Below are 26,749 nucleotides of genomic sequence, written 5' to 3' on the forward strand. Positions count from 1 at the left end.
GAAAATGAAGATCATGGCATCCGGTCCCATCACTTCATGGGAAATAGATGGGGAAACAGTGGAAACAGTGTCAGACTTTATTTTTTGGGGCTCCAAAATCACTGCAGATGGTGACTGCAGCCACGAAATTAAAAGACGCTTACTCCTTGGAAGGAAAGTGATGACCAACCTAGATAGCATATTCAAAAACAGAGACATTATTTTGCCAACAAAGGTCTGTCTAGTCAAGGCTATGGTTTTTCCTGTGGTCATGTATGGATGTGAGAGTTGGACTGTGAAGAAGGCTGAGTGCCAAAGAATTGATGCTTTTGAACTGTGGTGTTGGAGAAGACTCTTGAGAGTCCCTTGGACTGCAAGGAGATCCAACCAGTCCATTCTGAAGGAGATCAGCCCTGGGATTTCTTGGGAAGGAATGATGCTAAAGCTGAAACTCCAGTACTTTGGCCACCTCATGCGAAGAGTGGACTCATTGGAAAGGACTCTGATGCTGGGAGGGATTGGGAGCAGGAGGAGAAGGGGACGACAGAGGATGAGATGGCTGGATGGCATCACTGACTCGATGCACGTGAGTCTGGGTGAACTCTGGGAGTTGGTGATGGACAGGGAGGCCTGGTGTGCTGCGATTCATGAGGTCACAAAGAGTCGGACACGACCGATCTGATAGTGTAGCACTATTTCCATCACATATTTCCCCTTGCTTCCATTCTCTCCCACAGATGTAACTCCTTTTAACATGTGGGATGTGTACTTCTAGTGTATTTTCAAGTTGTAGGAGACTTTGTAGAAACACTGGACAGAATATTATATGTACTGCTCTATATACTGCATATTAGATATCAAAAATTATGCAAATTATTCTGCAACCTGCACTGCTCACTTTACATTCTATCTTGGACAACTTTTTATGACGTGGGTCTACCTTATCTTATTCAAAGTCTGCATAGTGTTTCATTACATGGATATAGCATGACTTATTTAACCAATTCTTTAATAATGGCTATTGTTATTCAAAATATAGCTATAAGTGATGTCACTATATGTAAATGACCACTTGTATTTTTAGGATAAATTCCCAAAAGTACAATTATTGTGTCAAAGTGTAGATATATTTCACATTTTAATCCATATTACTAGATTGTGCCATAGAACATTTATAGCAACACACACTCCCACCAACAATATATGCTAATGTTTACTTCCTAATATTTACCATCATCTTTGGTATTTTGATAGACGACACAGAATCTGTTAGTATGTCTGTGACTCTAGATTCTGGATACTAGGTCATATATAGTGTCGTCTTCCCTGGGAATTGGAGACTAGTTAGACAAAGTAAGTTTGACTAGACTGATCTAAGTGAAAACAGCTCGAGTATGGCAACCTACACTGCTGAGGAACTAACAGTAGTTATTGCAACAGGAGTATGGCCTTAAATGGAGGTTTTAATACTTTTAACAAAACTGGACCGTATCTAGAGTAGACAGATAAATCTAGACACATAATGCTCAGAAACCCAATGTAAACCAGCAACAGCCCTATGGGACACATGTGTCTTCACTCCCCACTTTCTGGTCCTGTGTTCGTGCGTGCCAAGTTTCTTCAGTCATGTCTGACTGTGCAACCCTATGGACTATAGCCCACTAGACTTTTTTGTCCATGGGATTCTCCAGGAATGAATATTGGAGTGGGTTGCCATGCCCTCCTCCAGGGGATCTTTCTGACCCAGGGATTGGACCCCCATTTCTTAATCTCCTGCATTGGCAGGCAGGTTCTTTACCATTGGTGCCACCTCTGGCCATAGGCAAAGGCAATTGCCACTAGGACTCCACCTCTGAATCCTTCACAATTCAGTCTCTCTGATCGCCACTCCAAACTCAATAGAGTAGACACATTAAATATAACCTATTTGGCATTGCTGAGCTGCACAGTGGTTTTGCCAGAAAAAATGGAATCAAGAAGATACAGAATTTTCATCAGGATGTATTTTTAGAGGAGAGAAGAAAGTGCAGATGACATCTGATTACAATATTCAAATCGTCTTTAAGAACCACCTCCGAGGGACTTCCCTGGCAATCCAGTGAGTAAATGGTTAAGATTCCAGGCTTCCATTGCAGGGAGTGTGGGTTTAGATCCCTGGTCAGGGAACTAAGATCCCACGTGCCTAATGGCACACAGCACACCAGGAAAAACAAAACAAAAAGCAAAAAATCCACCTCATTCCTGAATCAAAGATGGGAACAAGTTAGGTTGAAGCCTAAAGCCCTGGAGTGATTTGTGGGTGTGCCTAATGGAAAATAATAATAGTTGATATAGAGAGATTCTGGCCAGAATATTGCTGGTGATGAAGACAAGAGTGATGTCAAGATAGCGACATTCATCTTGATTTCTTAAGACTACTAGGCAACCCAATCAAAAAATGGGCCAAAGATCTAAATAGACATTTCTCCAAAGAAGACATACAGATGGCTAACAAACACATGAAAAGATGCTCAACATCACTCATTATCAGAGAAATGCAAATCAAAACCACTATGAGGTACCATTTCACACCAGTCAGAATGGCTGCGATCCAAAAGTCTACAAATAATAAATGCTGGAGAGGGTGTGGAGAAAAGGGAACCCTCTTACACTGTTGGTGGGAATGCAAACTAGTACAGCCACTATGGAGAACAGTGTGGAGATTCCTTAAAAAACTGGAAATAGAACTGCCTTATGATCCAGCAATCCCACTGCTGGGCATACACACTGAGGAAACCAGAAGGGAAAGAGACACGTGTACCCCAATGTTCATCGCAGCACTGTTTATAATAGCCAGGACATGGAAGCAACCTAGATGTCCATCAGCAGATGAATGGATAAGAAAGCAGTGGTACATATACACAATGGAGTATTACTCAGCCATTAAAAAGAATACATTTGAATCAGTTCTAATGAGGTGGATGAAACTGGAGCCTATTATACAGAGTGAAGTAAGCCAGAAGGAAAAACACCAATACAGTATACTAACGCATATATATGGAATTTAGAAAGATGGTAACAATAACCCTGTATACGAGACAGCAAAAGAGACACTGATGTATAGAACAGGCTTATGGACTCTGTGGGAGAGGGAGAGGGTGGGAAGATTTGGGAGAATGGCATTGAAACATGTGAAACGTCATGTATGAAACGAGATGCCAGTCCAGGTTCAATGCACGATGCTGGCTGCTTGGGGCTGGTGCACTGGGACGACCCAGAGGGATGGTGTGGGGAGGGAGGAGGGAGGAGGGTTCAGGATGGGGAACACATGTATACTTTAAAAAATTAAAAAAAAAAGAAAAAATACAGTTAACAAAAAATATAAAAAAAAAAGACTACTAGGCAAATGGAAATTCTGTATAATGTTGTATGGAATTTCTTCAACAATATATATTTCAGTAGAAAAAATTTATATTGTTGTCCAAAATTTTTGACATTTTCCTTGATATTGTATTAGTAAGGATGCTTAATGCTAGCTACTATAACAAATGAAATTAAAAGATGTTTTATCTTTGGAAGAAAAGCTATGACAAACCTAGAGAGCATATTATAAAGCAGAGACATTACTTTGCCAACAAAGTTCCGTAGAGTCAAAGCTATGGTTTTTTCCAGTAGTTATGTACAGATATGAGAGTTGGACCATAAAGAGGCTGAGTGCTGAGTGCTGAAGAATTGATCTTTCAAACTGTGGTGCTGGAGAAGACTCTTGAGAGTCCCTTGAACAGCAAGGAGATCAAACCAGTCAATCCTAAAGGAAACCAATCCTGAATATTCATTGGAAAGACTGATGCTGAAGCTAAAGCTCCAATATTTTGGCCACCTGATGGGAAGAGTTGACTCACTGAAAAAGACTCTGATGTTGGGAAACATTGAGAGCAGGAGGAGAAGGGGGCAACAAAAGATGAGATAGTTGGATGGCATCACTGATTCAATGGACATGAGTTTGAGCAAGCTCCGGGAGATAGTGAAGGACAGGGAAGCCTGGCATGCTGCAGACCATGGGGTCGCAAAGAGTTGGACAAGACATAGCGACTGAAACAACAACAAAAACATAAAAAATAACCCCCAAATCTCAATGGACTAACATAATAAAATTTATTCCTTGCTCACAAAATAGTTAAAAAGGCTTTCTGAGGGCCTCTTTCAAGTGGTGACTACGGGATCCAAGCTCTTTTGTATGACTTCCACACATGATCTCCATTGCTACTACTGAAAGAGAAGAGAACTTGTGAAAGATCACATGGACACTTTTCTGTCCAGTTCTGGAAGTGTTGTATATCATTTCCATCAATATCTAGTTGGCCAGGACCTAGTCACATGGTCTGACCTAAAGGAAGCTGGGAAATGGACTATCCCTGTGTGCACAGAAAGAGGAAATGGAATTAACAAGAATCTAACCAGCTAGTCTCTGTCACAGGTACACAACCAAACCCAAGAATTATACTTTTCTTGGTAAATTTATCTGCAATACTCTTTAGAATTTTGGAAGGAAGACTATTTTGCCATATTTCAATGGATTCTCAATACCACATAATTAGGGATGAAATTGTATTTGGGATATGAATGAACTCAGAGACTCATAGATCTAAGTCCTGGAACTGATCTTGAGACTTCCTGGTTGAATTCACCTCTTTAGGTAGGTAAGAGGTGCTCTCCAAAGACCCTTTTATAATCACTGGGAATTTCTTTAATGATTTTTCTCCAAAGACATTGTATTCAGAAATAATTTGTTTACCAAACCACATTTACTGAACAGTAGTATTTATTTTTCCCATGCATTATTAATCAGAAACATAAAACTGCAAGTCAAAAGTTCTGAGCCCAATATGAAGTCTTACACTCAGCTGATGTAAAAAAGTCAGCCAGAAGCAAAGAAACTGGAGTTCCAGGGAGTCTGTGTGTTATTTCAGTATTGTTGAATGAATTCGGTTCAGTTTAATAGCTCAGTCATGTCTGATTCTTTGTGGCCCCATGGACTGCAGCACGCCAGGCCACTGTCCATCACCAACTCCCAAAGCTTACTCAAACTCATGTCCATTGAGTTGGTGATGCCATCCAACCATCACATCCTCTGTTGTCCCCTTCTCCTCCGCCTTCAATCTTTCCCAGCATCAGGATCTTTTCCAATGAGTCACTTCTTCACATCAGGTGGCCAAAGTATTGGAGTTTCATCTTTAACATCAGTCCTTCCAATGAATATTCAGGACTGATTTCCCTTAGGATGGACTGGTTGGATCTCCTTGATGCCCAAGGGTCTCTCAAGAGTCTTCTCCAACACCACAGTTCAAAAGCATCAATTCTTCGGCGCTCAGCTTTCTTTATAGTTCAACTCTCACATCGATACATGACTATTAGAAAAACCATAGCTTTCACTAGATGGACCTTTGCTGGCAAATGTCTCTTTTAATATGCTGTCTAGGTTGGTCATAACTTTTCTTCAAAGGAGCAAGCGTCTTTTAACTTCATGGTTGCAGTCACCATCTGCAGTGATTGAATCGTGTCTCCCAAATTCTGTTGGTGGAGCTCTAACCCCTGGTGTGACTGTATTTGTAGACAGTGCCTTTTTGGAGATGATTAAGGTTACATGAGGTCCTAATCCTATAAGGCTGGGGTCCTGACAACAAAAGAGACACTAGAGATTCTCTGTTCACACACATAAGAGAGTCATGTTGAGACACAGCAAGATACCACTGCTTATAAGCCAGGAAGAAAGGTCTCTTGAGAAACTAGCCCTGCCAGTACCTGGATGTTGGCCTTCCAGTCTCCAGAAAGAACTGCTATTCAAATAACTCAGTGTGTGGCATTTTCTGATGGCTGAATTAGCTGACTAAAACACTCAGTTAAAGGTATAATTTCCATTGTATCTCTTGAAAATATACCTCAAATGCTCACTCTGTTCTAGTCAGTTGTGATCAGCAGCAAGTGTATTTTCTATCTTTTTATAAATAGCCTTGCTTATCTGGGGAAATAGTGTCTCAAATTTTATTTCTTTTGGGTGTAACTGTATCAAAAAACCCTAGCTAGAAGAATTAGCTCCATAAGCATGCACTTATATAAGACTTGGTATTTATTTGTTTCTTGTTTGTTTGTTCTTCACTATACTGTCTCACCTACTAGAGGTTCAAATTCTAGCTTTCATATTCTCTTAGGCAATCATTGTATACAATTACACATGTACATTAAATGATGTGAAAACTTTCAACCCAAGTTATCATTTTCAGATTCATGCAGAGAATGAGAAAAGAAATCATGATAATGAAATAAAACATTTAGATCTGCCACCAGGAAATCATTTCCTCATCCTTTCAAACAAGAATCAGTACATATAGGTTCAGAACAAGTGACTGAGGCAACACGCCAGGGTCATTTTTTCAAAGGCTTGAAACCTTATTTTGCAAAGAGGTGCTGGTTATGGATACATGCCACACCCCTCTCTCCCTCCTATTCCATGTATGACTTTCATACTTGCATTTCATGAATCTGCTTCCCTGTGACCATCACAGACTTAAAGAATGTGAAGACTGTTAGAAAGCAGGATTTAGCATCCCCATTTTAATAATAAATACAAACACACACTTACCCAGTACGTTTTACGCCTGCCTGCAACAAAAACAGCTGAACAGATTGTGATGAAATTCAGAGACTGACAGTCTGACAAAAAAATCCCTTTTTGTCTAAAATCTGGCTTCCATAGGTTTTTGCAAATCTAAATATTTGATTTTGCACTGGAAAAGGAGCCAGTCTTATGTACAATTTATAAAATAAATGTGTAGATACATGTTTTAAAATCTCCAAATTTTGTCAACACATACTGTCCAACTTGAAAGACTTTTCTCCCCCATTTTTTTCCCTATGACTTGGGTGTATTTTTCTCCTGCCTTTTAAGGCTTTAACTATATTTATCTAATAAGAACTCTTTTGCAAACCAGTGTTTCAATAGTGATTTAACACTAGTTTCAGTGTCAAATTGCCCTTTCCACAGCAGGGAGTTTTAAGCCTTGCTGTATTATACTTCCAAGACTCTCAGGAGCTGGAGTTGGGAGATATAATATTTTCTTTGAAGTTTGCCTTTCACTACACACTGGGATGCAAACAAGCTTCAGTTACTCAGCAGTCAAACAATTCCATCACACAGGGACCAGAGCTAAATATTGTACCAAATTTTCTAATTATGTCTTTGTGATATTTGCTGCACGAAGTTAGGTGAAGTCAAACTAGGATCAATAGAAAACTCCTTGTCTAAACAGACATCTGAACCTTGAGATATTTTGTTTATGGCCTCAAAATTCCCCTTCAGCAAGTCATAATTACAATAAAGATAATTGAATTGACAAAAAAAGTTATTTTTGGTAAACTCATATATATGGTAAAGGTACTTCTTGTATCAGAGGTGTATATAATCAGGCTATAGACAAATGTGAAGTTCCAGGTTAAAACATACATATTTTATTCCCATGTACCTTATTATATTGCCTTTTATGGTTTATATATCATAGCAATTTAGCTGCCTTAGTGGTATTTCTTTAAAGGATTTCTCAATCATTTCATAGCCTGAAAGCTGGACCTTTTCTTTTCATGAGATTTTTTAAGTATATGCATCATTCTTTTCTTTCTTATTAAACAATGATAAACTGCCAAGGAGGTATCTCACCCATGAGAGAGAAGCAAAGTGTTAAAGAACATTCCATGACCCAATAAAAAGTATCACAGACTATTCCCTACAGAAGTTGCCCGCAAATCTCAAGGGCAAGTAGAGAAAGGCATGTCTATGGAGGCATCCCAGAGTTCTGAAGAGCTGAGGAACTGAGGAAAACACTTTCTGCTTTATTATAGAAAGTCTGTTTCATTATAAAAATGTAAATATTTCATGCATGCATGCTCAGTTGTGTCCAACTCTTTGGGACCCCATGGGCTGTAGCCTACTAGGCTCCTCTGTCCATTCAATGTGTTCCAAGGAAGAATACAGGAGTAGGGTTGCCATTTCTTTCTCCAGGGCATCTTCCTGACCCAGAGATCAAACCTGCATCTCTTGCATTTGTAAGCAGATTTTTTACCATCGCACCACCGGGAAAGCTCAGTAAATATACTATTTCAGTATTGCTCTAAAAGTTAAATAAGAATTCTGATGTATTTTGATAGCCATTAATCTGCACTCATCTAACATGCTAGTAAAGTAATGCTCAAAATTCTCCAAGCCAGGCTTCAGCAATACGTGAACCGTGAACTTCCTGATGTTCAAGCTGGTTTTAGAAAAGGCAGAGGAACCAGAGATCAAATTGCCAACATCCGCTGGATCATCGAAAAAGCAAGAGAGTTCCAGAAAAACATCTATTTCTGCTTTATTGACTATGCCAAAGCCTTTGACTGTGTGGATCACAATAAACTGTGGAAAATTCTGAAAGAGACGGGAATTCCAGACCACCTGACCTGCCTCTTGAGAAACCTGTATGTAGGTCAGGAAGCAACAGTTAGAACTGGACATGGAACAACAGGCTGGTTTCAAATAGGAAAAGGAGTACGTCAAGGCTGTATATTGTCACCCTGTTTATTTAACTTATATGCAGAGTACATCATGAGAAACGCTGGGCTGGAAGAAGCACAAGCTGGAATCAAGATTGCCGGGAGAAATATCAATTACCTCAGATATGCAGATGACACTATCCTTTTGGCAGAAAGTGAAGAACTAAAGAGCCTCTTGATGAAAATGAAAGAGGAGAGTGAAAAAATTGGCTTAAAACTAACATTAGAAAAAAATAACATCAGAAAAAAAAACATGACATCTGTTCCCGTCACTTCATGGCAAATAGATGGGGAAACAGTGGAAACAGTGGCTGACTTTATTTTGGGGGGCTCCAAAATTGCTGCAGATGGTGATTGCAGCCATGAAATTAAAAGACGCTTACTCCTTGGAAGAAAAGTTATGACCAACCTAGATAGCACATTAAAAAGCAGAGACATTACTTTGTCAGCAAAGGTCCATCTAGTCAAGGCTATGGTTTTTCCAGTGGTCATGTATGGATGTGAAAGCTGGACTATTAAGAAAGCTGAGCATGGAAGAATTGATGCTTTTGAACTGTGGTGTTGGAGAAGACTCTTGAGAGTGCCTTGGACTGCACAGATCCAACCAGTCCATCCTAAAGGAAATCAGCCCTGAATGTTCATTGGAAGGACTGATGCTGAAGTTGAAACTCCAGTACTTTGGCCACTTCATGCGAAGAGCTGACTCATTTGAAAAGACCCTGATGCTGGAAAGATTGAAGGCAGGAGGAGAAGGGGACTACAGAAGATGAGATGGTTGGATGGCATCACCAACTCAATGGACATGAGTTTGGGTGGACTCCGGGAGTTGGTGATGGATAGGGAGGCCTGGCGTGCTCTGGTTCATGGGGTCACAAGAGTCGGACACGACTGAGCGACTGAACTGAACTGAATCTGTGGCAGTATTATGGCAGTATCTAGACAGACCCATATTTTAGAAAAAAGAAGACTTAGGGGTTTCAAGAAGTTATTTGGCGTCTTCTAGATCGCTAGTTCTTCTGTGTATTCTTTCCATCTCTTCTTGATCTCTTTAGCGTCTACTAGATCTCTACCATCTCTATCCTTTATTGTGCCTATCTCTGGGTGAAATGTTCCTTTGATATTTCCAATTTTCCTTGAAAGGTCTAGTCTTTCCCCTTCTGCTGTTTTCTTCTAGTTTTATGCACTGTTCATTGAAGAAGGCCTTGTTTCTCCTTGCTATTCTTTGGAACACTGCGTTTAGTTGGATGTACCTTTCCCTTTTTCCCTTGCTTTTTGCTCTTTTCTTTCTTTAGCTACTTATTAAACCTCCTCAGATAACCACTTTGCTTTTTGCCTTTCTTTTTCTTTGGTATGGTTTTGTTAGCTGCTTCCTGTACAATATTGTGGATCTCCATCCATAGTTCTTCAGGCACCCTGTTTACTAGATCTAATCCTCTGAATCTATTCATCACCTCCACTGCATATTCAACAGTCAGTTCATTGGAAAAATCCCTAATGCTGGGAAAAATTGAAGGGGGAAAGAGAAGAGGGCATCAGAGCATAACATGGCTATATGGCATCACGGATGCAATGGACACGAACTTGGACAAACTTTGGGAGTTGGTGAGGGACAGGGAAGCCTAGTGTGCTGCAGTCCACGGGGTCGCAAAGAGTTGGAAAAAACTGGGCAACTGAACAACAACAAGAAGTTCACTAGTAATACAGCAGGGAAAGGAGGGAGTCTGACTCATAAGAAGGCGCCTTCAGCAGCATTTCCTCGAAGGCAGCCTCAGCTAATTAAACAGGGTCAACTTTGCTATGGGCAGTGGAAAGTATCCTTGCCTTGTCAGTGGGCTGACAGTTTCAGAGTATTAGAGTGTGAAAAGGAGAATGATTAAAAATATACACTAAAATATGAATTGGAGGTGATCTCTAGGAACTGAGATTGTGAATAATTTTTGTTTTCTTTTTTCTACTTGCTTATATTTTCTAATATTACAAAAATGAGGAGATATGAATTATATCATCAAAAAAAGCATTTAATGTGAGCAACCAAGATGTCCTTCAGTAGACGAATGAATAAATAAACTGCAATATATCCAGACAATTGAATATTATTTGCACTAAAAACAAATGAGCTATCAAGCCATGAAAAGACATGAAGGAAACTTCAGTGCATATTATTAAGTGAAAGAGGCCAATCTGAAAGGCTACGTACTCTATGATTCCAACCATGTGATTTGTGGAAAAGTCAAAGGAACATAGTAAAAACCAGTGCTTGCCAGGGATTGAGGAGGAGAGAGGGGTGAATAAACAGAGGACAGAGGATATTTAGGGCAATAGAACTAAATGATACTCTACATGTCTGGTACTGTAATGATGTATGATAATGTAATAATGGATATATGTCATTATACATTTGTCTCAGCCAAAAAATGTGCAACACCAAGAGTAAGCCCTAAAGGAAACTATGGAGTTAGGGTGATTAGAATGTGTTGGGGTAGGTTCATCAGTTGTACACGTGCACTACTCTGGTGGGGAATGTTGATAACCAGGGAGGCTGTATGTGGGTGGTGGAGGGGAATACGGGAGCTTTCTAACCTTTCTTTCAATGTTGCTGAGAATCTAACTACTCTTACAAAAAAAAAGTCTTTAAATGTGAAAAAAAAACTAAAAGAATAAAAATGAAGAAATATGTGCTTTTGAGGTAGCAGCTAGACGGTTCTTGGGGAGAGCAGCTGGAGTTGTCCCCTGTGGACAGGTACTCCAAAATAAGAGGAGCAAGACAGGAGCTGAGTCCTGCCTAGGTAAGAGATAAAAGAGCACAGATGCCTCATTCTTGAGGTCAAGGAGACCTTCCGACTACATATGCACAGAAAGGCTCCTTGAAGGTCAAAAAGTGAGGGGACACCACCCATGGTAAATGATGCCAACCTACCCACAGTCCTCGTCATTAGAGGACTAGGAGATGCATGCACACCCATGGGAGGACCCTGAGACATACCAAACACAGACTCGTGCATCCATGCTAAGTCACTTCAGTCATGTCTGACTCTTTGCAACCCTATGAATGATATAACCTGCCAGGCTTCTCTGTCCATGGTATTCTCTAGCCAAGAATACAGGAGTGGGTTGTCATGCCCTCCTCCAGGGAATCTTCCAGACCCAGGGATCTAACCCAGTCTCTTTTCTTTGCCGCACTGGTAGGCAGGTTCTTTACCATGAAGACCACCTCAAATATGGACTCAGAAACAGGCAAAGCAAGATGATTGGCAAAGGAAACCCAGAAGAAATGCCCCATAAAAGTGACTCACAGCACTGTAAGGGTACCAGTCTCTCTCTCTGAGGCCGCCTATGGGTCTATCCACACATACTCTTTTTCCTCTAATGAACACTTTACTTGTTTCACTACCCATCTCTATATGGAAGTTCATTTCTACAGAGTTGTGGGCCAGGGTCTTGTCACTGGTCACTGATCTTGTGGCTAGATTCAGTGCTCTCACTGCCTCATCCCAATCTCAATCTCTGGCCAGGAACTGAAATTGTGCTTCAATCGTGCAGGCGGAGGCCACCTGAGATCACTTTGAACAAATGAGTAAGTATTATCATGTCCTGCCTCTCAAATCTGGAGAAGGCAATGGCATCCCACTCTAGTACTTTTGCCTAGAAAATCCCATGAACGGAGGAGCCTGGTAGGCTGCAGTCCATGGGGTCGCTAAGAGTCGGACACGACTGAGCGACTTCACTTTCACTTTTCACTTTCATGCATTGGAGAAGGAAATGGCAACCCACTCCAGTGTTCTTGCCTGGAGAATCCCAGGGACGGGGAAGCCTGGTGGGGTGCCATCTATGGGGTCACACAGAGTCAGACATGACTAAAGCGACGCAGCAGCAGCAGCACCAGCCTCTCAAATCGGAGAAGGCAATGGGGCCCCACTCCAGTATTCTTGCCTGGAAAATCCCATGGATGGAGGAGCCTGGAAGGCTGCAGTCCATGGGGTCGCTGAGAGTCGGACACGACTGAGCGACTTCACTTTCACTTTCATGCATTGGAGAAGGAAATGGCAACCCACTCCAGTGTTCTTGCCTGGAGAATCCCAGGGACGGGGGAGCCTGGTGGGCTGTGCGTCTATGGGGTCGCACAGAGTTGGACACGACTGAAGTGACTTAGCAGCAGCAGCAGCAGCCTCTCAAATCCACTAAACTTAACCTAGACCCAGTTGTCATCCTCTGTAATACTAATATTATAAGGAAGAGAGGTCAGGTAAATATAGTTGAAGAGCTAATGATGGTGAACAGGTAAATGCTCAAAGTAGTCAACCACACACCATTCAATGTTTATTCAGAAAAGTTTAAGATTGTAAAAATACATATCATTCAAGCCATATTTAAAAGTATTACAAAATGCTCAGAAACCTCACCCTCTAGATGAAACTTCACAAATTAAGTCATTGACCTGCATTGAGTTGAACACCAAGCAAGGTGCCCCTTCTTCTAAAGTAATGAATATTCTTCAAACAGCAAGGGAACAAGGCTGCTGTTTGATGCTGATGACATTGAAAATTTAGGAGAACGGAAATCCCATCATTTTTCATTTGTATGCAAATTTGTCTGTTCCAGAAATTAACCCCCAGACCCCACGTCAGTTTTCATCTCCAGGAATTTTTTTTGCCAGCACCACACGGTGTAGGCTTGTCACTATCCTGAGGTCACTAGGCTTCCCCAGCTTAAAAACAACCACCACCCCCAAAGTCACAATGGCGCTTTGTTTACCTTCATTATTGGAGGATAAAGAGCAGTAGCTGGAGAGGCCTGTTGTAAAATGCACATCTCGAATGGCCGGCCCTGCTGCCAGCAGCATTGAAATGCAAACGGCAGATGATTTTGGCCAAATAGCTCTCATTGACCACTGCTCCCCATCTTAGATGAACCCGGAACAATAGACCAATCCTATTACCCTCCTTTTGAGCCAGATCTTCAACTGTTAAAAAGTTCCTTTGTTAATTCCCACCTTAGACAAATGTCACCATCTACATGTGAAGGGGAGAGAGGTGATTGAGGTTTTTAATTGATGTGGATTTAATTATGCTAATTTAGACAGCTGTAAAGCATTTCAGTATAGCTGCATAATAGGGAGAGCAAATACAGGTGCCCTTCACTGTAGGGGCTTAATTTTTAACCTACGTAGCTTTAAAACAGAAAGGGAGTTCAAAAGCGTGGGCAATTTACAATTTATAGAGGGAGGTCCACCCACGCTCTGAAATGTTTAGCAGGCTCTACATGTACCTAAGAGAGAGTCGAAAGAAACCCTCAATTTTGATTGAAAACTTCAAATTTGTCTCTAACTATAAGAGGCAATTTAAAATGATGTGTATGTCAAGACTCGATTTGAGATAACACTAAACTAGAAGCTGGGAATTAAAAAATGACCTTTATTTTCATCTCGGAGAAAGAAATCTCACAATGGAAATGGTGATAAAAGCTAGCAAGAATTTTAAAAATTTTTGAAGAAAGGGCTTTTGAATTTTTGAACTTTAATGACAAGGTGAGTTGACTTCACCATGTATCTGACGACGACTTTCATTACCAGGAACGTGACATGACACTCAGTGTTATCAGCGGGAAAACAGTTTTTGTTCAAATTGCTGAATAATCCTGTTTTGATTTCTTGGCGTTTTATCTGGAGTGAATGATGCAGCAGACCCCACTGAAGTTGTACTGAGTCTTAACCAAGTACGACCTAGGATCCTGTTTCAAGGATTAGATGCTCGAGAAACACTAAGTAGTTAAATCACTGCTCCAAAGGCGGCCTGGTTTTAAAGGGCGATGTTGCACAGGCCGGTATATAACAGTATGAATGAAGAGGAGGAGAATCAAAGACATTTTACAGCACTTTTAGTGTGCATGTGGCTTGCTGAGGAAGGGAGGTCTGAAAACACTCCAGCTCTTCTGTTCTCTTTCTCTTCTGGGTGACTCTTCCTTCAAGGCCCAAGCTGCCCCCTAGACACTGAGTCTCTCCTCCTAGGAGGCCTATTGCATTTCTAGAGGACAAAGAGCTTATCAATGAATCATCTTCCTTTCTCCCCGGCCATTTCCTTCTCAACCTTGTCAGGCTTCTCTTCTGTGCATTTTCCTTTGTCCTACACTAATCAGACATGTAATTAGCTGGCAAAGAAAAGAAGAAAGAAGCAGGGGCATCTGTCCTCTGTTTCACACAGTGGGTGGAGAGTGACCTTTCCAATCCTGCCCAGTTTTTGGTGAAAACACACAGATTTGGGCATGCATTTTGACTCAGGATTTTACTAATTCTTCCGATCTTGGATGAGCTGTCTAATTTCTCTGACTTCTTTGATTTATCAAATGAAATAATCATTCGTTGTTCATACATTTGTTGACTCTACATATGAGCTGTGGATGAAATGTTTCTACTGTTCTGTCCAGCACACAATAGGTACAAATGGTCCTTGATCTGTTCCTCTCATCATCACCCACAACGCTTCGCGCTTTCTCGATCTCAGCACCCCACGCCTCACTCTGTCTTTCTCTGACCCATAGCTTTTGTTGTTATTATACTTTCATTTATTTACTTATTTAACTTATTTTTGGCTGTGCTTCTCATTGCGGTGACTTCTCTTGTTTGAGAGTACAGGCCCTAGAGCACAGGCTCAGCAGTTGTGGCGCAGAGGTTTAGTTGCTCCAAGACATGTGGAATCTTCCTGGACCAGGGATCAAATCCATGTCTCCTGTACTGGCAGGTGGATGCTTTACTGAGCTACCAGTGAAGCCCAATTCATAACTTCTTTACTCTTGTTCTTTGGGATACCATCATCTTATTTCTCCACTCTTGAAAATTTACTCTCTTTCATATTGTTTTTATTTCCTTCTCTTCTGCTCACTTATTACTATTTTTTCTTTTTGTTATTTCTCAGAGATTCTTTACCATCTTCCTCTCATCTCTTTTCTGTTTTGGGTTATAATAGGAGTAGAGAAGAGAGGAAGTTGTTAAAATTAAAATGAGGATCTCAAAGGAATGGAGAAAAAATAAATTAACATTTAAGAACCCTAGTGATAAGACTTCCCTGGCTGTTCAGTGGTTAAGACTCCACAATTCCAACGCAGGGGACTAGGTTCCAACCTTGGTCAGGGAACTAAGATCCCACATGCTGTGTGGTACAGCCAAAATAATAATAATAAATAAGAAGAAGAACGCTAGTGATAAAGTTCTGATATCACTTGTCTAAAGGAATTCAAAATAGTGTCAGTTCAGTTCAGTTCAGTCACTCAGTCATGTCCGACTCTTTGCGAGCTCATGGACTGCAGCACACCAGGCCTCCCTGTCTATCACCAACTCCTGGAGTCTACCCAAACTCATGTCCATTGAGTCAGTGATGTCGTCCCCTTCTCCTCCCGCCTTCAATCTTGCCCAGCATCAGGGTCTTTTCAAATGAGTCAGTTCTTCACATCAGGTGGCCAAAGTCTAATATAAATCCATATAAAGTATTTCTTTCTGTCTCTATGCTATAAGCACTATCTAAAATATGGAAACCAGTCATGTAAAAACAATATAGATAGGCCTGGTGTGCTGCAGTCCATGGGGTCACAGAGTCAAATACAATTTAGCAGCTGAACAATGAACAGCAAAAGAAGAGTGTAATTTTTGGAAATTAAAGCAAAAAGGTCAAATGTACTTGTTACAAATGTGTGAGCAGCACTGAAGAACAGAAGTAGAATATATAATTTCCATTTAATAACAAAAAAATCAAAAACAAAGAAAAACCAATTAATCTAAATAAGAATAGAGAAAAATAGCAAAATGAAACATGGTAAATAGAAATCATAAAGACAATTAAAGTAAATCTTTCTCCCTCTTTATGCATATATACACATTCTCCTGTTTCTGGTTCTCTGGAGAACCCTGACTAAGAGAACGTGGTTGAAGGTTCATAAAGATAGTGACTTTTGGTAAGAAAAGGCATTGCATTCAATATTATGAGAGACAATAAGAATTGAAACTAACTAGTTGATCTGAGAAATGAGTGGCAAGACTGAAAATATCTTAAATACATAAACATGAGATAGCTTTGAATTGGCACATTAAATATCAGTCAATTATAAGAAAAATTCTTTTATATCTAACACTAGAATTTCCAGTGAGATTAAAAAAAATAAGTAGAATGGCTTAGTATAACTTTTGCTAGAGAAAGAGATGAAAAACTTAGTTTTATTCAGCATCTACTAGATGTCCAGCAATTTATGTACATAAAGTGAGCACTTAAGTATCGTTTATTTTCACAATATTTAATTATCACAATATAATTCATCACATCTAATGATCACAATATCCTGCTGGTTAGACCCCAAGTTTTAAGGAGATCAAGTCACTTGCCAATGGTTCCTCAGAAAGCAATGGATTATGGGGGCTGGTAAGCCTGAAATCTGCAGAACAGACTGGAGACCCAGAAGAGCTGATGCTACATCTTGAGTCAGAAGGCAGTCTGGAGGTAGAATTCCTTCTTTCTAGGGGGACCTCAGTCATTTCTCTTAAGACTTTCAGCTGACTGGGTGAGGACTACCCATGTTATGGAGGATAATCTGCTTTACTCAAAGTCTACTGAGTCCAAAAGAGTCACCCCTAAAAAAAATATCTTCACAGGAACATCAGACTTGGTGTTTGACCAAATCTTGGTTCCCCAGCCTAGCCCAGTTGACATCCACAATTAACCAGCCCATCAGGTCATGGCAATTCAATTTGAGATCAGCCCTTTACCTTAAGGCTCCTGTCAGGGCCAAGCTCTCTGAGCTGGCCTGAAGATAGAACTCCTCTCCAGGGGCATGACCACCTGCCAGCTGGTCAGTCTCAGAGGCATGTAGCTCTGAGGAGAAAGGAGGCTGAAGAGTGACTGGCTTGTGAGAAGCAGCAAGAGAAGTACCATCAGGGCCAGAGAATGTCATGAGGATGCAAAACTCCACAATAAAAACATTGGCCATTAAAGAGACAAAAGATAACTGGATCTCTAGAGGTACACTCATGATATTTCAGTCCTCAACTGAGTCCTAAATGTGCAGTTGTGATTATGTTTGAACAATTTTCCAAAATTTTGAGACTTCTGACTGTAAGATTACCATTCTTCCATATTGTTATATATGGTCTTAATCTATTTGGGAGGCTATAACAAAATACCATTAGATGGGGTAACATAAACAAAAGAAATTTATTTCTCACAGTTCTGGAAGCCAGATGTTCAAGATCAGGGTGCCACCCTGGCCAGGTTCTGGTAAAGGCTTATTTCCTGGTTTATAGATAGCCATGGAGAAGGCGACGGCACCCCACTCCAGTACTCTTGTCTGGAAAATCCCATGGATGGAGGAGCCTGGTGGGCTGCAGTCCATGGGGTCGCTAAGAGTCAGACATGACTGAGCGACTTTACTTTCACTTCTCACTTTCATGCATTGGAGAAGGAAATGGCAACCCACTCCAGTGTTCTTGCCTGGAGAATCCCAGGGATGGGGGAGCCTGGTGGGCTGCTGTCTATGGGATCACACAGAGTCGGACATGACTGAAGCGACTTAGCAGCAGCAGTAGATAGCCGTCTTCCAGCTGCATCTTTACATGTGGAAGGGGATACGGAGCTCTCTGGGTCTCTTATATTGAGACTAATTCCATTCATGAGAGCTCTACTTTTAGGACCAAAGGCCCTCCCTCCTTATACCATTACATAAAGCATTAGGATTTCAATGGACTTCCCCAGTGGCGCTAGTGGTAAAGAACCTGCCTGCCAATGTAGGAGACATAAGAGATGTGGGTTCCATCCCTGGGTCAGGAACATCCCCTGGAGGAGGGCACGGCAACCCCTACCAGTGTTCTTACCTGGAGAATCCCGTGGACAGAGGAGCTTGGCGGGCTATGGTTGCAAAGAGTGGGACATGACTCAAGCGACTTAACAGCAACATTTCAATATAGATATTGGTGGAGGTGGGGGATGGGGAGGTGGTAGAGCATAAAGAAACATTCAGATCATAGTTTAGATCCTTATATAGGGCCAGTGACCCAGATTTTCTAGTTGCAGAGCTTGGCTTGCCCGCCTCCTAACCTGGGGCAATTATTTTGACAATTTAAACCCCAGTTTTCGTACCTGTTAAATGAAAATAGTAATATCATCTACTTTAAGGTTGTAGTGAAAATTAAATAAGACAATCAATATATCTAAAGCAATAAACATCGTGCTTGGCCAATAGTAAGTGTTCCATGAAAGTTAGCTGTTATCAATTCTATACATCTCCTCCATCAGTACCATGCTGAAAAGTTAACCTCTGGCCACTACAAATGCCTCTTGTTTTTGATGTTTCTATGATAGGTTTTTAAGTTATGTGTTTGTGAGTAAATTTTTAATTTGTTTCATTTGTTTATCCTGTAACTTTGGGGGTGCCCATTAAAAGATAAGAACATGTATGTAATATCTTTTAAACTCCCCTTAAAGTCTGGCAATTCCTAGTGACTTTTGGCAACATTAATAAGTGTTTATTGAGAACATACTATGGTCAGGGTATCACTCTAGGTGCTACGGTGGGTCGTGCTATTCACTATCATGAATGAATGCATTTATCATTGAGAAAACTTTTCATAAAGTTTTTATACAAAGTCTCAGTGCTGAAGTAAGAGTGTAATAATATGATTCTGAAAGGCATACAACTGGATGTCTACCTGGGAGGGACACAGACTTAAGGTTCAGTGAGTCATGTTCAGTTTTCAGTGTCTACGCAATGCCTGCTATGTGCATGCAGGACAATCCTTAGCTTCAAAGGTGTTAGAAGATGACTTACCTTAAAGATGTATTCTTTGTTTATTAGCTTTTGTTTGGGGAGGTGATCTATGATTGTGAAGTTTTATTAAATCCTAGCAGCATTCTTGACACTAAACAAACACAGTGAGCTGCTAATCACAGCATGGGTCATTTATTTTCTGTTTTGGGTCACTTCTTTCCTCTATTGAAGGAAAGGAACATGACAGCTCTCTGTTAATAATGCCAAACTCAAAAATCCATTTTCTTTCTAAAATCTGAGTATCATGTCCCTTTAACCACACCTCCTTTTTAAACCTGGCATTCATTTCTGTCCATATTTTTCAAGATCCTACTTAGTAACTAAGACATGCCACCTGAAAGAATTGAGAGGTTAAAGGAAACCCGAGCCACCATCACCGGTTCCTACGAGCAGAGTCGATTATGCTTTCAGAGCTGCTATGTGCATTCTCCCTTAGCCCTCCTTCCTCACAGAACCCGAAGAGCAAAACAATACATCGCCCCATGAATATATTATCAGTACCAACTTGACAGCCTCACTGTTGACGATACTGGTTGTACTTCATTTCCCTCCTGTAATCCAAAACCAGATCCAGCCCCCCTGGGCCCAGACTGGGGCTGTACAGCAGCTGAAGGGCCAACTGCCAATGGGTCTGGAACAGAGTGTTTCCAGCCTCGGCACCTGACTTCCTGGCTGCCTCCATGTCAGGTCTCATTGGTTGATGTGGCAGCTGTGATTCTGACAACAAGCTTGGTGTTGGGTCAAGTTTTTGTTTGGCTGACTTACTCCCATAGAAGCCATTTTCCTTGACTCACCCTTGATTACTGAAAATACTCTTTATTACCTTTTAAAATCATGTGATATCCATAAGTAAAAATTGGGATTAACATTTTTGAAAGCATTACCCATGACTGATTTTTTTTTTTTAATGCTGAAATGCAAGAAGTAAAGCCAGAGGCAGCTCAATCCTATGTTTAGCACAGTGGTGTATCAAATACCATTTGTAACTTCAGAATAAAATGCACAGCTTTTTTCCTTGTTCTTAGGAACCTGGATGCAATGATCACCTATGGAAACAGTTTACAGATGCAAAAGTATGTAGTGTTTATATATTAGAAAGCTTGACAGAACCCTCCTTTAAAAGACTAAATAGTTGTGTTCTAATACAAAGAATGTGAAATAAAAACATGTATAACTTTATTGATAAAACAGGGTTTTCATTCAATAGTTGTAAGACAGGATACTTGCAAAACTTGCTTATACAAGGGAAAAGTCTCAATGCGGTGGCTTTCTTTATAATCCAAACATCATCCTCCCCCAAAACAGGCTGAAATAATTAATGTTCAACGTATGAAAATTCTATATGGTATAACTTATTTATGCTTTGTTAAAAAAAAGCCAAATTGAATGCCAGCACTTGAGATCTTGAAAATAATGCCACATGTCTTGATAAAATAATTTTTATTTTTATTGATACTCCTTCTTATATGTTGATATTTTAAAGAACTATATTGTTTTTAGTATACATATTTATAAAATATCTAAATATTAAAGAAATACACAAAGTAGAAAATAAAAGTCTAACCACAGATATTTTAATATGAACAGCTTGATGAATAATCCTTCCAATTTTTCTTGCTATATTCTAATGTATATGGACATAATCTTTACCGAATTATTTTGACTACTTCTTAGACTTTTTTTCATTTCATAATCTCTAAAACTATCTCATTCTTTGAATACACACATAACAGTGGGTAATAAGAATGTTATAGTCAGTCATGTCCAGCTCTTTGTGACTTCATGGACTGTTCACGAACTTTTCCAGGCAAGAACACTGGAGTGGGTTGCTGAGCCCTTCTCCAGGAGCTCTTCCTGACCCAGGGATGGATCTTTACTACTAGTGCCACCTGGGAAGGTCTGTACAATATATATGAATATTAATAGAGTAAGTTCATGGCTTTGCGACCAAATGGCTTGACTGAATCTGAATCCTAGCTTCACTATTAGTAATTCTGTGACCTGGATAAGTGATTTTCTCTGTAATCCACTTTCTACACTTGTAAGGTGTGATGTTAACAATACCTCCTTGAAATGGTTGTCATGCAGGATGAGGAATTACTGCTTGGTGTTGGTAGACATGCAACCATGATGGTACTGCTACCATAGATGTTTGATTCCTCATTATCAATTTCATGTTGATGGACATATAGAGTGATTGCAATTTTTCTTCTCATCCATGCACTAGTGAACATCCTCCATTCTGAAGCAGAATGTTGTGAGTATTTCTAAAGAGTACATTTTAGAAGTGCAATTTTCTAATCAAAGGTGATATACACTTTTAAATGATAGATATTGTTGTGTAATCATCCCCTAAAAGTAACTATTTACTCTGTGAATAAAAGTGAATGAGAAAAAACTGGGGATCATTAGAGATATTTTATTAAGACTTTCATCTATGCATCAAAAATGCATAACCCTTTTTATACAAGAAGTGGGGGATTACTGTAACACAACATAAGTAACACTTGTTTTATATTATCTGTAAAAATCAGAAAGCTTTTTATGCATAATGCTCATGATTTTCAGTTCTGCAAATCTTTGAGCCCCTCTTTCTCCAGAGAAAGAATTCATAGCATATTGTCTTCCTATAATCAGTTATTATTTATTAACTGCAGAACATAATATTCCATCAGGCAGCTATTCATAAATATCTACCAATCAGATGTGTAACAAATGCTTACTAAAATTAATAAGTTATGAAACAGAACAATTATGTCATATTCTACAGGTGTGGTAGCAGTGGTTCTGAAATCCAGATTGAACATAGCCTGACCACTCTACCACATATTCAGAATTTGAGATGGTTCCAGCTACTTTTCTGGAGTTATACCAGAGCCCAAAGAAGAAAAAAAAAACCATACTGAAAGCAAATGCTTTAATGTCTGGTAATACCTGTATACCTGTGGTGTGAGAGGCTATGTCCTCAAGCAGTGAGCACTGAATATTTTACAGCTTCTGGAAATACTTACACATTTCTTTCTAGTTCTTCAGCATACAGCTCATTTGAGGCTTTATCAGGGATCATCACATCTGATGCAATGACAGTAATATCCATCTCTGCGTATCAAAACAGAGTCCAAAAATTTTTTTTAAATAATGAAGAGATCTGACATCACATTAACAGAAAGGTAAAGATAAACATTTATATTGGAGAAGTGGTCTATGGGCAAATGTGTTCTCTATACAGTACCACAAATACTGTGTTCTTTACAAAGCTGTAGTGCTCTCTGTGTTCTCTGTTGTTGACATGCCCTAACACCTCTGCACATGGAACTTTAAAATAGAATAATAATATTTAAATATTATCATTGAGACTTTTACCTCACCATTTCTCAAAATAGGTTTTAGAAATGTGGCACTGATATTTTTCAACCTCAAGTGAAATTTTTTTTAAAAAATGGGAATTTGGGGACAAATAAGTGAATGAAGGTTTGTATTTTAAAAAGAGTTATCCAAGAACAATATTGCTTTATATAGTTTCATATTTAACATGTCTTAAGCATAATTAATTTTCTACCTTAATTTTATTTTTTTACCTTATGTTAATTAAAAACTACAATTTGTCTATAAGAATATGAGCCTGATTCTTTGGAAGTAATGTTCAGTTGGTGTTATTGGTATATTATAGAATATTCTGGCACTAGACACTAAATTGAAATTTTAAAGAAAATGTTGGAAATAGCTGTAAGGGGGAAAAAGTAGCCTTTTAAATCTAATTTGTTATGCACCACAGTAGGGTAATGGATGCAATGAAAGTTCTTTTATTGAGTTCCCACGTCCAAAAGGTATTTAGGGAGCAAAGGATGTTAAGCAGACCCCCTGCAATCCACCTTTAACTGAAGATAGCAGGAAATAAGGTATATCGGTCTGTGTCCTCCTGGTTTTTATTTCCTCGGGAGAACAGCTCTTGCAAAGGACACCTTAGGCTGCTTAGCCGATCACAAAGGGTGCACTAGACGCCCTCGCTGGCTGCTTGAATAGCCTGATCAGAAGGGTGGCCGAAACCATACCGGGAGTTCAATCCTTCAGGTGGGTCTTTTCAAATTCCAATAGAGAGAAGTTCCTGGAGAATTGGTAAGGATTTCACTAGTCCCCAGCAGGTTTGAGATCAAAAGCTTTGGTTAAATAAAAGCCTGCTGGGAAATCTTAAAACCTCTTTGTGATGTAACTTTAAAAAGTTAATACAAAGAACCCTTAGACTGAAGCCATAACAGCATGAACAAAGAGTATATCAAAACTGATTCCATTAAGGGAAAGCGGACATACAAATTCACTTAATTTAAAGAGCAATCCAGTTATATTACTGTGTGAGAGAATAGAACTTAGACCATACCATCGAGCCCATTTAGAAGATGTGCTCATTTCTTGTTACGTATGCCAACTTCATTCTTGGTCATTCAGATATGCTTTCTAAACAACTTATATATTCATTTTCTGAAAGGAGAAAGAGTGATGTGCATTTAAACTCATTCCTCAAGAAGATACTTTTAAAACAAATTAAAATTAAACTTGATGGGGACCCATCCGTCAGTTGGTTATCTCTTTTTCATGGTGTTAAACTGCTAATTGCCCATCCTCCTTAAAATAATAAACCTTCAATTGATATTGATTAGATCATTAATGAATGCATTAATTAAAAGGTAATTTTATAATTAACACCAATTCATTTTTTGGCAAGTCACACAGTTTATTAAGTAAAGTCATCAGTTAATAGTTTCATGGAAATATTTTACTCCATCAACAACCCCCAAAAAACCTTTATTTGATTTTAATGTCTGAATTTTGCACTTTGTTTGAAATCTTTCAAGACATTTTCATGTACTCGATGTCTCACATTTTCACATTAGTCATGTGAGATGAGGTTAACAGGTTAAGCATTGTTTTTCTTTTTATTTTTAATAGATAGGGATGCTGAAGTGCACTTATAGTACAAATAGCATGCTCTCCACTGCACAGCTATTTAGAGAAGGCTCAGACTAGGACCCAGAGCTCCTAATTTCAAGGCTACAAAGTTTTCAATTGAGCAATGTCTCACAGACTTTGGAATGCAATTGCAGCTTATGTTAAAAGATAAAGTGAGGCATATGAAAAATTTTAAGAGTCTACTTGAGCAAAAACCAATTTGAAATAAATAGCATTCAATTTTGCAAATAGAAAGTACCTCTGAGGAGCTGTACAAAATGAAAGACTTTTGTAGACAGAAGGGAGCAGGAATAAGGGTGTTATACTAAGCTAAAAAGTGGGTTGGTTATTATAAGATAGTTTTCCTTTAGGGGATAGCAGGGATCTACCAGGGTTTCCCATAGTGGCAAGAACCTGCCTGCCAATTTAGGAGACCCAGGTTTGACCCCTGGGTTGGAAAGATCCCCTGGAGGAGGGCATGGCAACCCACTTCAATATTCTTGCCTGGAGAATCACATGGACAGAGGAGCCTGGTGGGCTACAATCCCATTGGGTCGCAGAGAGTCAGACATGACTGAAGCAACTTAGCACGCAGCACGCAGGGATCTAGCAGGCAGATTATGTAACTAATAATCTAAAGATTATTAGTTATTCATAGCTAATATGGAGATTCCTGATGGACTGGTCTAAGATTGCATTTCTAGGAAAGCTGAAACTGTAATTAAGTCTCAGTTTGGTGATACAGTGTTTATCATAAGTGATCACATTTGGAGCGTGTTGTCTTATTTTTAACACTTAAGTCACACACAGTGGGATTCATCCCAAAGAACTCTTTTCAAGTGTGGTCACTACGGACCATGAATATCCCCAGATTCTCATATTGATAGATGGAGAGACTGATCCTTCTACCGTATCCGGTTTTTCTCTTCTTCACTCCTCTCCTTTTATTTCTCTTCTTCAGCTGTTCTGTCATCTGATTAATGATTGGAAAATGAAGAAAGGCAAGTGGCAGATTAAGTCAATCTCTGTGGGGAAAGTATAAAAATCTTTGGGGGCAAGTACTCTTTCAGTGAACCGTCCCAGTGATTTTCTCCCCTGCCGGCCTCAACTTTCTTTAGTCTCTTAAAAAACATGAACAAAGCTCTCAACTGACTAGCTCTATTGAAAGAGCTCTGTGTTCTTACAGTCTCCTCTGAAACGGCCGAGCCAGCAGCCCCATCCATCCCAGGTGTGTGAGTATCTGTTGGTCGGCTTTCAGCTAATGATTTCCTATTCGTGTCTATCCTGACAGAATGTTCACTCAGGTAGGTGTTCTACTGAACAATTAGCCCTTTGTGATAAACAAAACAAAACAAAACAAAACTTCAACTCAGTAATGAAGGGAAGACATGTTTACTAAATCTGTGATTCCCAAATATGCTTATATAAGTGTATTTACATACAGATTCTATATGGATTATATGTGTTCAAACAAATATAGTTCACCTATGAGGTTTTATTAGAATATAAACATTCTGCTCAAACACTAGCTCCATTTTCTTTTTTTGTTTTTTTTTTTTGTTTTGTTTTTTTGTTTTTTTTCACTAGCTCCATTTTCAGGCAGAACTATGTGAACTAGCTTATCTTGATACCTTGGATACTTTCAAAGATACCCTAAGACCTTGCTAGGCCTGAAGTTATGGCTTACTTGTGGAGTGCTTTGAATTTTTAAATCCATTCCAATGTGTTACTGCCTATTCTCATACTGGAACTCCAGTCTTGAATTCCAAAAATTCAAAACCCACTACTCTAGCAAATAAATAATTCGAACATGAAATGTATTCTATGAGCCCCTGGCATACTATCACCAAGATTCTGGACTCCAAATAAGTTATTTTAAAAGTATATGTTATAGAATCAGTCTCAAGACATTTACACTTTTGTAGTGGAAAAAGTACCTGCAGAGAGAACATACAAATTCATGAACTGTTCAATAATTTTAAATGGATGCTGCCTCCTCTGTGACCCCACCTAATCTTAAATGTGCCATGCTGTGCCTAGTCTATTCAGTCATCTCTGACTCTTTGTGACCCCATGGACTGTATGTACCCCACCAGGCTCCTCTGTCCATGGGGATTCTTCAGGCAAGAATTGGAGTAGGTTGCCATGCCCTCCTCCAGGGGATCTTCCCAACCCAGGGATAGAACCCAGGTCTTCCACATTGCAGAAAGATTCTTTATCATCTGAGCTACCAGGGAAGCCCATGAATACTGGAGTGCGTAGCCTAGCCCTTCTCCTGGGGATTTTCCCAACCCAGGAATCAAACCAGGATCTCCTGCATTGACGGTGGATTCTTTGTCAGCTGAGCTACCAGGGAAGCCCCATATCTTAAATACATCTACTGTAATATAACATTTATACACCTTATTTCAGGGCTCCCCAAAACCTGAGTTGTGGACCAGTACCGGTCCATGGCCTGTTAGGAACC

The 26,749-nt window shown here is 39.7% G+C and overlaps 1 long non-coding RNA gene across 2 annotated transcripts in view; it reads right to left on the reverse strand.

Annotated features, from left to right (window-relative positions):
* LOC147378287 (uncharacterized) overlaps nucleotides 1–23,821 on the reverse strand; it is a 32,063-nt gene extending 8,242 nt beyond the window's left edge. Inside the window, exons 1-2 of one of the 2 annotated variants that reach the window (XR_015145779.1) lie at nucleotides 23,714–23,821; nucleotides 22,350–22,437 (exon numbers count right to left, since the gene is read on the reverse strand). This is a non-coding gene — a long non-coding RNA (uncharacterized LOC147378287). Of the gene's footprint in view, nucleotides 1–21,743; nucleotides 22,438–23,713 lie in introns of those variants that run through there. The other variant, XR_015145778.1, reaches the window with a different exon arrangement.
* Nucleotides 23,822–26,749: the final 2,928 nt, after the last annotated feature.

Source organism: Bos grunniens, chromosome 2 (genome assembly GCF_055505025.1).
Source record: "Bos grunniens cultivar Pamir isolate PY7600 chromosome 2, Bosgru_T2T1.0, whole genome shotgun sequence".
In the NCBI taxonomy this organism is placed as follows: Eukaryota; Metazoa; Chordata; class Mammalia; order Artiodactyla; family Bovidae; genus Bos; species Bos grunniens.